Here is a 13487-nt window from a genome sequence, read left to right on the forward strand (position 1 = left end):
AAAGACTAGAAGGCCTGAGACTTATGTGAATCCAAAAAAGTATCAGTGAAGAGAAATTCAGTGAGTACAATTCAGGAGTTAAAGGAACACTTGGAAATTAAGCCCAGTGCTGAGGAAGACAGCCCAAGTGCAGTTTACTAAGGATAAAAAGAGGAGTCTTGTTTTTCCAAAATAGATAGAGGGTACTGTCTCCCACTCAGCAGTGTGCAAATGCAAGGAGCCAAAGATATAATACAGATTAAAATATAAGCACAGAAGATGAAAAACAAGAGCAGATAAGACAGCAAACCTCAAACAACATCATCTCCTCTGTGAGTGAGGCTGCAAAAGCCCCAGAGCCAGCAGAGTCTAATGATGGTACAGTGTCTGAAGGTTAGTGACTCTGAAAGTAGGGTCCCTGGCCCACTGCTGTGAGGGTCTTGTAACAGGCTGAAAACTGATACAAAATGAAAATCCTTTCTTTAGTTTTAATCAGTTAGATTATATGCATTTCTATGGATGTTCATTTTTACATACAGCTAAATCACTCTCGAGGAGTTACTGGGTTATTAAAGATTATATAAACCACAAGTGGTACATTATTATTTAGTCCAGCTGCCTTGCAAAGTTTGGCAATGTTGAGAAGCTCCCACTGTGTGCCTCCACCCTCAGACAATTGGATTTTGCGAATGAATCATTTTCTGAAGGACCATTCTTTATGAGTGCACTGTGGATGTTGGCTGAAGGCGAGCAGAATATGCCACCCCAAAACGTGCCACTTGGCGTGTGGCATGTAGATTATTTTCAACTGAGGACAGTCAAGACCAGCAGACTCAGGAAAGACTGTTTAGTTCCCCCATAACTGCCTAAGAGAATTTAGAAAGGAGGTTTATACAAGAGAGAATGCTGTTACCAGAGGTAACGTTTTCGTCTGAGACAGCTAGCTGCATGGCCTGGCAAATATTCATTCACCAAACATTTCCTCCTCTCGCCTTCCCATGAATTACCTTCCACCTCTTTGAAGCCCCAGGCCCCTCTCCCTTTCCTTAGCTCAGGATGGTATCTAAACCTCCCATTGCTTTGGCTGCCTTTGAGTCTTATATCTTTATGGGGCTCCCATACATATGAAATTAAATTCATTTTTCTTCTGTTAATCTCTTTTATTATTATAGGAGAGTCTTAGCTAAGAACCTAGAAGGTTAAAGGGAAACTCATTTTTCCTTCCCTTCCTGTCTTAAATTGGGCATGCTTTGCATTTATAGCTATTCTTGCTTTTGAATTATAAAACACCCCCTATTTTCATTTCTTCACTAAAGTTTAGTCAGAGATTATTTGGTTCATCCCACAAAGGACTTCTGTACACTCACATAAACACTATTTGGGGCCGATAGTTCATGTTGTATTGTTATGTTACCATAAATCATTCATACCACATTGTTAAACCAGAAATACCCAATAGTTGCCAATATCCACTCCCTAACAGAACAGATGTGCCTAGAGCATTATGCCTTAACCATTCCCACCTAGCTGTTTTTTCTCTTCTAAATGAAAGGTAGAAATAGATGAAACAGTGAGTCTTTTACACTAAATTTCTTAGCCTAGGACAAAATAAATGAGGTGTGATTGGTGTATCATATTTCTGCTATGTAAATTATGACTTGTTACCAGTGTATCTATGAAAAATATGCCGATAGCGAATCATGCAGTATTGTGATTCTTCCCAACCATTTATTCATCATCAAAGTTCAAATTGAAGAAATTTATTTAAGTAATGTGAAAGTATAAAAACTCTGCCTAAGTGGTCCAAAGGAATACCTTGGGGATAGTAGTTACCAAGCACGGAGCTCCTGGACTACATCTGTCTCATTCTGGGTGATGAAGAAGGTTTTTGCCAGATTCCTCTTAAAGAAGCGTTTCCTTAGAATTTAACACCAGTGATTATTGAGGAATAATGATCACAGTCATCCCATTTAATGTTTCTTTTCGAGATGAAACTGAAAGTTTAAACATGACATTCTGCTGGCTTCTGTCTATTCTTGGGAGTTTGTATCTTTTCTCAATTTGATCTCTTAAGTGAATTTTTAAAAATTTTTTTTAATGGTTATTTATTTTTGAGAGAGACATACAGAGTACAGTGGGGGAGGGATACAGAGAGGGAGACACAGAATCTGAGGCAGGCTCCATGCTCTGAGCTGTTAGTGCACAGCCTGACGTGGGGCTCGAACCCACAAACTGCAAGATCATGACTTGAGCCAAAGTTGAAAGCTTAACCGACTGAGCCACCCAGGTGCCCCTTCAGTGAAAAATTTTAATTACCTCCGTATACATCTAATTCTTTAATTTGTATTTTTCAAAACTAGGTGGATTTGAGCAAATTCTTACTTGTATGACTGATAGAAATATGTTAAAACAGTGTCTTAGTTCAGAGTCTCCCCCAAGAGGAAGCTGACGTAAGAATTCAGTTGCAAGTGGCTTGGGAGGTGATTCCAGTCATGAGAGCAAGGCGGGAGTGAAATGGGGAAAGAGGAAAAGCGTAGAAGCAGATTAGTTATCTACTGAGACCAGATTCCCCTGGAAGCTCTGAGAACCATTAATCCAAAGGACCTACAGCAGGCTCCTGTCTCCATGGGTTGAGGGTTGCTCCCAGAGAAGTTAACACCTTCCTACTTCTGGATGAGAAGGCTCCGTGGCTTTAGGGAAGACTGGAGGCACAAAGGGAGAGACCAAGGGTAGGCTGGAGGTGGCAGCTATCCTTTGAGTCTGTTCGCCCACTGAACTGCCCCCCAGCTGCAGCTGAAATCAGAGGGAGACTAAAGGTGTGCTCGGGGCACTAAGGCCACCTGTTTCAGATGCACGAAAGTGATCTGTCCCATCACATGGAGCCAGGATTACTCTACTTGAGTCAGAACTCTCTTATCTCTTTTTTTTTCTTCCTTTAATATAATCTATTGTCAAATTGGCTTCCATATGACACCCAGTGCTCATTCCAACAACTGGCCTCCTCAATGCCCATCACCCAGTTTCCCCTGCCCCTCATCCCCCATCAACCCTCAGTTTGTTCTCTGTGTTTAAAGAGTCTCTTATGGTTTGCCTCCCTCCCTCTTTGTAACTTTTTCCCCCCTACCCTTCCCCCATGGTCTTCTGTTCAGTTTCTCAAAATCCACATATGAGTGAAAACATATGGTATCTGTCATTCTCTGACTGACTTATTTCATTTAGCATAATACCCTCAGTTCCATCCATGTTGCTGCAAATGGCAGGATTTCATTCTTTCTCGTTGCCGAGTAGTATTCCATTGTATATATAAACCACAACTTTTTTATCCATTCATCAGTTGATGGACATTTAGGCTCTTTCCATAATTTGGCTATTGTTGAAAGCGCTGCTATAAACAAATAAACTCAAAATGGTTGAAAGACCTGAGTGTGAGACAGAAAACCATCAAAACCCTAGAGGAAAAAGCAGGCAATAATCTCTTACCTCTTTTAGGATGGCTTGTTTCATTCTCAATAGCCAGAGACTGATAGACTCCAAAGACAAGGAAAGTATCATGTGATAATAAGTATCTTCACACTTTTAAAATTTATATACCCTATCAATTTAAAAAAGTTAAAAAGTCCAAATATATGTATGTTATTATTTATACATTCCATAAATGTGTACTGTCACACTAATAAATTATATAAATAGATATATGTATATATAAATATGCACATAGGAACATAAATATACATATATGTATATAAACAATATACATAAAATGATATTAACAAAGTTTAAATAAATACAAACAGAAGTTTGAATAAGTTTTTCTTAGCCTCCTATATCATCTGACCTACTCCTGTTTTGGAGACTAGGGATTTTGATGTTTACATATACATCTTTTTTTTTTTTTATAACTCAAGTCTGAAACAAGGAAATTAAACTTGCGCTGTTTAACTCCTGTTTAAATTTGTTTGTGTCTGGTTACCAAAAGCCACCAATAAATTTCATTTTACATGAAGCTCTTTAATGTTATAAACTCCATGAATATGTCCTAATTCCTTTATTCTCTGGTAATAATATGCTGGTAAAAGGAAGTATATTCTTCTATTGATTAGATTTACTGTCTACCCTGAAGCCCAGGCCATAACCCACTAATCATGTTTGGAAAGACATTCTCCTCTTAATTTATGAATGAAATGAAAGAACACTAATTATATCCCTGCAATGCTGCCAATGTATGCAAGTAATTAAGTACTTGGTTCAGGCCTCAGAAGGAAGTTTTAGTAATTCCAGACACACACTAGAAAGAGTCACTAATATTCAAACTTACAAGAGGTGAATTCCCATGTTTTTATGAAAAACAAATATGTGAGCAATTTAACATGAATTGTTCTCTTTATTTTTTTTTTAATTTTTTTTAACATTTATTTATTTTTGAGACAGAGAGAGACAGAGCATGAACAGGGGAGGGGCAGAGAGAGAGGGAGACACAGAATCTGAAACAGGCTCCAGGCTTTGAGCTGTCAGCACAGAGCGCGACGCGGGGCTCGAACTCATGGACCGTGAGTGAGATCATGACCTGAGCCGAAGTCGGACACTTAACCGACCAAGCCACCCAGGCGCCCCTGAATTGTTCTCTTTATATAAACACATCTTGTTTTATCCAGCAATGAAAATTGCTAATTGAGTGGGTTTTTTTTGTTTTGTTTGTGTTTTTTTTTTTGTTTTTTGTTTTTTTTGTGGAGGTCAACTCTAACACATAAACTTACCTGTTGGAGAGTTGACAGGAAGTATAATCTGACCATGTACATCATTTTATAACCAGCTTTCAGGGAGACTTACTTCCTACCCCATCCCTAATCTCAAAATTAGTATTTTTTTTCTTACATCAGGTTTTTCTGACTGCTTTGTCCTTGTCTCCTCTGTTTAAACAATTTTTTTTTTCCAATCTGCTGGTATGTAGCACTGGCATCAGCATGATGCCATGGCATCTCATTTTTAAAGGTTATTTAGGAAATAATATATCATATTTATCTTTTGATATCTCATCTCCTCTATGATTATGAAAGATAACGGTTACTCATTCTACTATGGAATTTGGCCTAAACATATTCACAGGGCTTACTTCACTTTGTTTTCAACCTAGGAGTCTATGCTAACAGATGGCAGGATTTTCCAACATTTAGATCCCAGTATTGAAAAAATTTACAAAAGTATGAGCTTAAATTATGAGATTATATTTGTCAATATTTATATATAAATATATAAATATATAAAAGCAATATTTATACTGATTGGAAGCAAAGGTTCTATATTGATAGGCAAAAGAATTTCATCAGGACAAGAAGGAAGGAGATATTGAGGGGTAAATAGAGGGTGGAGGTCTTTTGAGTTGATAAAGTATCCTTTGCCTGTCTTATCACTGTTTTTCCACCCACCACAAAGACCTGCACCATGGCTATTGCTTTTGTTGTCATTCTTCTGGAGGCAAGGTAGTAGTGGGGAGGGAGGCCCAGGTAGAGAGTGATAGGACCACACGTCTACCTGCAGGAGAGAGGATGGCTGCTCCCAGACATGCAAGGTCCAATAACAGACAAACCGCAGCTATTGTTTTTTCCCTGAGGATTCTGAAAAACCCTGGGAGTTATCTCAGTGGTGACTATTAGAATGCTTAAAAGCATGAAGGCTTTAGCTAGAATGCCTGGATTTGAATGCCAGCTCCATCTCTTACAGCTCCAGGATTTCAAGCCAGTTACCGAGTCTCTCCACGTCTGTTTCCTCCCCTGTAAAATGGGGGATAAAAGGAGGGCTTATTTTATAAGGTTGATCTAAGGTTTAAATTACTTATGTATTTGCAAATGCTTTCAAGAGTGCTTGGCATTTCAAAGTCATATGTGTTTTGTTAAATTAAAAAGTATAGTACGTAAAATATTACTCCTCTCCTTAAAACTATCTAATTCTTTTCATCTCACTCTGCAGAACTTCAAGTCCTTTCAGTGGTCTGTCCTATATGATCTCTCCCCTGTTCCTATCCAAGTTCACTCCATCTGTTCTAGCACTCAGCTAGATTGCATTTTCTTTCTTTTAAAAAAATTTTTTTTGAAGTTTATTCATTTTTGAGAGACAGAGAGACAGAGTGTGAGCAGGGGAGGGCAGAGAGAGAGGGAGACACAGAATTCAAAGCAGGCTCCAGGCTCTGAGCTGTCAGCACAGAGCCCGACGCAGGGCTTGAACTCGGGAACTGCAAGATGATGACCTGAACCTAAGTCGGACACTTGACTGAGCCGCCCAGGTGTCCCTAGATTTCGTTTTCTAAGCCCCTTCGCATTATGTGAGGCCATGCAACTAATTCTGGCCATGGCATGTGGACTACCATGATGCACTTTTAGGCCTGGCTGACAGTCACCAACCTTCCTTGTGTGCTCAGTCCCAGTTTTAATTCTACAAGTCTCACATCGGGGAAACCTGGAAAATGGGGAGTTAGTCACCCTGGCATTGGCCTATAAGAAACCTGTTTGGGTGCATGGATGGGTCAGTTCAGCTTCCGACTCTTGATTTCAGCTCAGGTCATGATCTCATGATTCATGGGATTAAGCCCCATGTTGGGCTCTGACAGCACGGAGCCTGCTTGGGGTTTTCTCTCTCTCCCTCTCTCTCTGCCACTCCCTTGTGCTTGCGCGCGCTCTCTCTCTCTCTCTCTCTCTCTCTCTCTCTCTCAAAATAAATAAATAAATAAACTAAAAAAAAAGCCTCTTGAAATTCTTCATACTCTCTTCTAGCATCTTCTGGATATCAATGTCCAGAGTGACCTTGAAAGACACATGTTAAAGATGACAGAGCCACCATCAGCCTTGGCTTCTGAATGAAGCAGTTACTGCCTCTGCTCCCCATTGGACTTTATGTGAGCAAAACCAAATTCTAGTCCATTAAGAATAATGAAACCATTAAAATTTCATTGCGTTAGCTTAACCAATAAACTGATTACCATGCTGGTCATTCTGGCCTCCTTCCTGTTCTCCGAACAAAATAAATATGCACCGACTGTTCATTCTGCTCAGAATGCTCCTTTCCAGACATTTGCACAGCCACATCCCTTACCTCCAACCATTGTTTGCTTAGCTCTTGTTTCCTATGGCACCTACTTGACCAGTTCATTCAAAAATATCACCCTTGATCCTCTCCCTCTCCCCCTCCCCACTCTCCTTCTCTCGCTCTCCCCCTCCCCATTCCCCTCCTCCTCATCTCTTTCTCCTCCTCCTTCTTCTTCCTCTTCTTCTTCCCTCTCCTCCTCCTCCTCCTGATCTTCCTCCTCTTCTTCCTTTGACACAGTATCATCATCTAATTTATATAGTAGTCCCTCCTTGTGTGTGGGAGATAATGTTCTAAGACCCTCAGTAGGTGCCTGAAACCATGGATAGTACATATACATGCTATAGTTCCTATATAAACTATGTTTTCTCCTATGCATTCATACCTATGATAAAGTTTAATTTATAAATTACGCACAGTAAGAGATGAACAATAATAATAAAATGGAACAATTATAACAATGTATTATAATAAAAATTTTATGAATGTGGTGTCTCCCTCTCTGTCAAAATATCTTATTGTACTGAACTTACCCTTCTTACAATGATGTGAGATGATAAAATGCCTACATGATTCTATGAAGTGGGGTGAATGACATAGGCATTGTGATGTAGGGTTGGGCTACTATTGAACTTCTGAGGATATGTCAGAAAGAGGATCATCTGCTTCCAGACCTCGGTTGACCATTAGTAACTGAAATTGTGGAATATGAAAACATGGATAGGTTGGGGGGGGACTACTGTACTGTATCGTTTACTCTCATTTCTTAGGGTTTATTGTTTATTATCTGCCTTACTTCCTCCCTCAGAATATAAGCTTCACACATGTTGAGAACTTTATTTGATCACTTTATATCTCAGAGTCCAGAGCACTGCCTGACATACATTAGGTGCTCAATATATACTAAATGAATGAGTTATTTCAATTTATTTCATTTTCAAAGTATCAAGTTGACAAAAATAAAATTAAACCTATAAATGACTCCCCTCTCCAAGAATATATATTATAGTTTCAAAATGGCGATTCCTTCCACTCATTTTCAGAATATTATTGTAGGTTTTAGAAATTATACACAGAATAATCCTCCTATTTATTATTCACAATAACCTTTTTTCCTCATGTGTATCCAAATTTCTCCAAAACATAATCTAAATAGAATATGTCTAAAATCAAATATTTAAGTCTGTCAGTATTTTGGCTTTTGTAATCACCTTAATTACTAGTGAGACTCTATAATGCCTCAAATCATGTTCCCTTTTTTTTTTAACTTATTGATTTAAATTCAAGTTAGTTAACATACAGTTTAGTGTTGGATTCAGGAGTAGAAACCCAGTGATTCATCGCTTACATATAACACCTAGTGCTCATCCCAACAAGTGCCCTTCTTAATGCCCATCACCCATTTAGCCCATTCTCCCATCCACTTCCCCACCAACAGCCCTGTTTATTCTCTGTATTTAAGAGTCTCTTATGGTTTCCTCCATCTCTGTTTTTATCTTATTTTCCTTTTCGTCCCTTCCTGTATGTTCAACTATTTTGTGTCTTAGATTCCACATATGAGTGAAATCATGATATTTATCTTTCTCTGACTGATTTATTTCACTTACATAATATACTCTAGTTCCATCCACGTTGTTGCAAATGGCAAGATTTCATTCTTTTTGATTGCTAAGCAATATTCGGTTATATATATGTATATGTATATGTATATGTATATGTATATCTATATCTATATCTATATTTATATATATATGAAACATTCCTATATTTATGTGTGTGTGTGTGTGTGTGTGTGTGTGTATACACACACATACATACCACCTCTTCTTTATCCATTCATCAGTTGAGGGACATTTGGGCTCTTTTGATAATTTGGCTTTTGTTGATAGCCCTGCTATAAAAATTCGGGTACATGTGCCCCTTTGAATCAGCATTTTTGTATCTTTGGAGAAATATCTAGGAGTGCAATTGCTGTGTGCTAGGGTAGCTCTATTTTTAATTTTTCGAGGAGCCTCCATACTGTTTTCCAGAGTAGCTGCACCAGTTTGCATTCCCACCAGCAGTATAAAAAGGTTCCTTTTTCCCCACAGCCTCACCAACATCTGTTGCCTGAGTTGTTAATTTTAGCCATTCTGACTGGTGTGTGGTGGTATCTCATTGTGGTTTTGATTTGCATTACCCTGATGATCAGTGATGTTGAGCATCTTTTCATGGGTCTGTTGGCCATCCGGATGTCTTCTTTGTAAAAGTATCTATGCATGTCTTCTGCCCATTTCCTCACTGGATCATGTGTTTTTGTGTGTTGAGTTTGATATGTTCTTTATAGATTTTGGATACTAACCCTTTCCCTGATATGTCGTTTGCAAATATCTTTTCCCATTCCATCAGTTGCCTTTTAGTTTTGTTGATTATTTCCTTCACTGTACAGAAGCTTTTGATCTTGATGAGGTCCTCATGGTTAATTTTTGCTTTTATTTGCCTTGCCTCTGGAGACATGTTTAGTAAGAAATTGCTGCATCCAGAGTCAAAGAGGTTGCTGCCTGTTTTCTTCTCTAGGATTTTGATGGTATCCTGTCTCACATTTAGGTCTTTCATCCATTTTGAATTCATTTTTGTGTATGGTCTAAGAAAGTGGTCTAGTTTTGTTTTTCTGCAGGTTACTGTCTGGTTTTCCCAGCACCATTTGCTGAAGAGACTGTTTTTTTTCCATTGGATACTCATTCCTGCTTTGTTGAAGATTAGTTGGCCATAAATTTGTGGGTCCATTTCTGAGTTCTCTATTCTGTTCCATTGATCTACATGTCTGTTTTTGTGCCAGTACCATACTGTCTTGATGATTACAGCTTTGTAATACAGCTTAAAGTCCAGGATTGATGCCTCCAGTTTGGTTTCATTTTTCAACATTCTTATCTTTTTCATGCTGTAGCAACAGCTTACTGTTGACACTTCACCTCTTTTTGCCTCATATCAGCCCTTGCATATCTCAGTAATTCTGGGTGTTTCAAAGAATGTTAAAGACTTTTTCCAATATTTATCCAATATCTTCTGCAAGCTGGAGGCATTGCATCTTTGAGCAGAGTGAAGAGACAACAGAGTGAAAGAGTTGTCCTTTTGTTTCATATCCGAAAATAAAGGACATATTATATTTAGTTTCTTAGAAAAGGTACTGTGTACCAGTCTTTAATGGCGGTAATTATAATGCAGAGATCTGCAAGTTACAGTTTGTATCTTCTTTTCAGCAAACAGAAAACAGGGTATCACCTGTTCTTTGGGCACTCTTTTTGGTCCAAATTTCCAGCTAATTGAGATTTCAATTTGGCAGGTAGAGTATCCCTGAGTGACTGCTTTAAGATTGCACAGAGCTTTTGCATTCAAGGGAATGTTACCATGGAGAAAGTCCTCCATCCACTGATATGATCAGTATGATTCTGGAAAAGATTAAATAGGCCACCACTGTGTAATTCCATTGTTTATTTATATACTTCTGAGAATGGTTTCAGAGCAGCTATTGCCATTGAAGGGTGCATATTCAGAGAAGCTGCCTAATGAGAGATAAGTTTTGAATAACTATTTACAGATGATCTAATCCAAAATATCTCAGAATTAATTTTTTGTGATTTGTTTTGGATTTATTTCCCTATGAAGTTTTCAGTCAACCCCAAAATAGACTATGCATCAGGAACTGGGCTAGGTCCTCTGTGACTTCAAGGAGCTTGCACGCCAGTGGTGAGGATGTGATGAGTGAACAGAAGAATGTAAATCAGTGCCTTCCCCTGGTATGAAAGAGGGAAGTCCTGAATGCCTTATCCAGGTTTACTTTGCCTCAGTTGATTAGCAGATGGCAGATAGTGGAGGTAACAGCAAGTCTGGTGTAAAAAGGCAACAGGCAAATGATGCACTGGTTCTTAGGGAGGCATTGAAGGAGGGTTGACTACATGGGCTGAATAGGGCTTAAGAGGTTCTGTCTATTTACTGTACAAAGGAGTTTGAACTCTATTTGAATGTAAGGAAAAGCATGAAAAGTTGTAAGAGAAGAACACTGTCAATGTGCCTGTTAGAAAGTTCACTCTTCTGTAAAGAGGTGAAGGAATTTTGAATGGTTAATACAAACAACACAAACTAGGAGGCCAAGAGATCTATGTTGGCAGGCCTTCCTTGAAGAGGGTCTGTGGTGATCTAAAAAGTGAAGTGGTGGCCAGGACAATGGAGAGAAATATTATCCAGGCCAAAAATGTTTATCGGTGCTGCCATTCAATGAGCCTGGGGACATTGAGAGAGACATAATTTTGGGAGACATAAAAATCTGAATTATTGGCAGGACAACTGAAGAGACACCCATCCAATGTGTGTCAGCTTCACATTCCTTGTCTTATTAAAAGTCCAATTAAGAGGAAAAAATGTTTCTCTTCTTCACAGGCTTTCAAATTTTCAACTACAACCCACAGCAAAAATGATATTGTACATCATTATACACATGTACACAGAAATGGAAATAAAAAAATCTACAAACTAGCAATTACCGTCACCACTTTCAATGCTTTCTGACGTCTTCCACCCTGCTGCCATTTTTATTATCTCCTCACAACAGGGTACATGTCATGATCATGGATACAAAAGTTCAACTTGAATAACAACAAGTAGCGCTCTGAGGACATTTTCTTCCTTTGAACTCAAGACTTTACACAGGAAAGTATACTGGAAAAAGACCTAGACTTTGAAATCAGATTGAGCCCTGCCCTAGAGTCACAATTTACTAACTATGTGGCCTAAGGCAATACCTACCCCTTTAGGACATATGGTCATGCTACCAGCTGTCATTTCTTAGGTATTTTCTCCATACCAGGCATTATACTAACCTACACAAAAATAAAAACAAAAACAAAACAAAAACCCACCAAAGTAATTGTACAGTAATAGTAATACCAAATTAGAGGATTGTTGTTCTGATTAATGGAAGAAGCCCTAGCACAAGATCTGGAATATAATAGTTCAAAAGTGAGTGAATAGTGTCGCCAGGGTGGCTCAGTCGGTTAAGCATCCGACTTCAGCTCAGGTCATGACCTCAGTTCCTGAGTTTGAACCCCCCCCCCCCCCCCATCAGGCTCTGTGCTGACAGCTCAGAACCTGGAGCCTGCTGTGGATTCTGTGTCTCCCTCTCTCTCTGCCCTGCTCCTGTTTGCACTCTCTCTCTCTTTGTCTCTTTCTCTCTCTCAAAAATAAACATTAAAAATTTTTTTAAGTGATTGAATAAAAAATATGTATAATGTGAAGCATTTATTAAAACCCTTATTAAACAGGAACTATTATTATGTACCTTTTTTTTTTTGTCCAGGACAGACAATCTTTATTCACAATTGGGGCTGTAGAGGGGAGATACCCACAGGTCGGTCCAAAAGCAGAAATAATGGATGGAGCAGATGGCACAGGGCAGGGACTCAGTACTGGCCCTTGCCCAGCAGAGTGTAATGTTTTCAGGCAGCCAGGCTAGACCCTGGAGCTGAAGTTGGGGTGTCCTCATCCCCTTCACCCTCATCTGCAGCTGGGTCCTCCTCTCCCTCCTCCTCACAGGAGCTGCTCAGCTCTTCCCCTTCCTCCTCCTCATCACCACTGACCCCACCCTGCCCTGCAAACTCACCACCCTGTGGTCTCCCGATGGGACTCCCAGGTGCCTTTCTGCTCACTGAGCCCCACAGGATAAAAGACAATAGCAAACCATTAACTCAAGTGCTCAGCAATCAGCTTAAGAAATAAAATACTAGCAACACCTATGAAGCACCCTGGGTGTTCCTCCCCATCTCATTCCCCTTCTTTCTCAGAAGTAATCACTATCCTTAATTTTATGTTCATTTTCCCCTTCCTTTGCTGCATTGTTTTCCCACATTTACATGAATCTTTAAAAATATATTGTTTCAGGGCACCTGAGTGGCTCAGTTGGTCGAGCTACCCACTCTTGATTTCATCTCAGGTCATGATCCCAGAGTGTTGGGATCAGATTGAGCCTCGAGTCAGGCTCCATGCTGAACATGGAAACTGCTTAAGATTCTCTCTCTCCCTCTGCCCCTCTCTCCCACTTGTGTTCTTTCTCTCTTTCTCTCAAATAAAAATAAATTTAAAAATTATATCCTTTTGCATAATTTTAAGGTTACATATGTGGAATCACTGTGTATCTCTTCTGTGACTTGTTTTTTTTCTTCTTCTATTGAGTTTGTGATACTCAGCCAAGAGAATGTTTGTAACAGGGGCTCATACACATTTACTGTTCGATACCCCACAATTTATATATATTCTCCCATTGATACATATGTGTATTTCCTTTTTTTTTTGTTTGTTTTATATTACAAAAAATATTCCTAACAGCAGTCTCGTATATGTTTCCTGGCACACGTATGTATGAGTTTCTATGGTTGCCAACTAAATACAGGACATTCAGTTAA

The sequence above is a fragment of the Prionailurus viverrinus genome, chromosome F2 (genome assembly GCF_022837055.1).
Source record: "Prionailurus viverrinus isolate Anna chromosome F2, UM_Priviv_1.0, whole genome shotgun sequence".
NCBI lineage: Eukaryota > Metazoa > Chordata > Mammalia > Carnivora > Felidae > Prionailurus > Prionailurus viverrinus.